Raw genomic sequence first — 1,372 nt, 5'->3', positions numbered from 1 at the left:
ACTTTGTAGCCTTGAGCGGAGGCCAGGGCCAGCCAGGGTGGGCGGGAAGCTTGGCTTCCTCCATCATTGGGGGCAACCCAAGCCTCCTGCTTGCTCCAGCTCTGTGGCCGCTGCCATATTTGTTGGGTTAATTTGCATACTCGCTCCTGATTGGCTGGTAAGCATGGCTTGTGGGTGTAGCAGAGGTATGGTCAATTTGCATGTTTTTCTTTTATTAGATAGGATATTTAATATCTCATCTCATATATTATATGTCATGTCATATGTCATATGTCATATATCATATATCACATATCATATATGGTCGCCCACTAAGCCAACATTGACGCATCCTTGCAATTTGGTCTGATAAGCCCCCTCCTGTGACATCATGGTGGCCTACTGGCGACAGGCTAGACTCAGCCACACCTGCTACTCCCAGATCTGTGCAAAAGCAGTGAGGGATGCACTGAAGACAGAATTCAAAGCAAACTTGAGAAGACATCTGGCAGCAGCATGAAAACTGTGAACGTGAAGAAGGAATAACATACCCTGACTAAAGTTGGCAATGGTACATTGTCAAGGTGGATATATGTAGGATGTATGTAGGTACATTGTCAAGGTGGATGTATGTTAAGTCAGAATGAAAACAATCGGATACCTGTCTGTTGATGGATTGACAATGCCAACACGTTGAAGCATGGTTCAAAAAATAATTACACTGGAGTACAAAACAAAGATAAATAAATGAAAAGATTTATAAATGAAACCCTTGGATAGAAAGACATAATATTATGCTTTTATTCTAAAACTACTTTATAAAATAAATACTATCTCATTACTTTGGAACTTGACAAAATTGTTCTAAAATTAATCTGAAGAATACTCAGTGAGAATTGCAAGAAAAACATTTTTTAATAAATGTTTATTGTTCAGATTATTACGGTTGTTCCTCTTTTTTTCCCCCCATAGCTCCCCTCCACCTGGTTCCCACCCAACCCCATGCCCTTACCCCCACCATTGTCCTTGTCCATAGGTGTAATATTTTTGTCCAATCTCTTCCCGCACCCCCACACCACCTACCCCCCCCCCAAGAAGTGTCAGTCCACTCCCTTTCTATGCCCCTGATTCTATTATATTCACCAGTTTATTCTGTTCTTCAGATTTTTTATTCACTTGACTTTTAGATTCACTTGTTGGTAGATATGTATTTGTTGCCATTTTGTTGTTTATAATTTTTATCTTTACCTTAAGAAAAACATCTTTTAAAAGAGTAATGCTATAGCAGAGATTTATCAAACTCCTGGATATTAAAATACATTATAAAGCTTTGGTGACTAAAACAATATGACATTTATTCAAGTACAAGGATATTATACCAGGATGGTCACTG

The 1,372-nt window shown here is 39.1% G+C and overlaps 1 pseudogene across 1 annotated transcript; it reads left to right on the top strand.

Annotated features, from left to right (window-relative positions):
- The first annotated feature begins 370 nt into the window (after positions 1–370).
- Positions 371–525, top strand: LOC308250270 (ATP synthase subunit epsilon, mitochondrial-like; annotated as a pseudogene). The gene has a single exon. The product of its transcript is annotated as an ATP synthase subunit epsilon, mitochondrial-like (transcript).
- The last annotated feature ends 847 nt before the right edge of the window (positions 526–1,372 follow it).

This window comes from Plecotus auritus (assembly GCF_963455305.1).
Source record: "Plecotus auritus genome assembly, chromosome: 6".
Classification (NCBI taxonomy): Eukaryota; Metazoa; Chordata; class Mammalia; order Chiroptera; family Vespertilionidae; genus Plecotus; species Plecotus auritus.
This window is presented reverse-complemented; position numbering and strand designations above follow the sequence as displayed.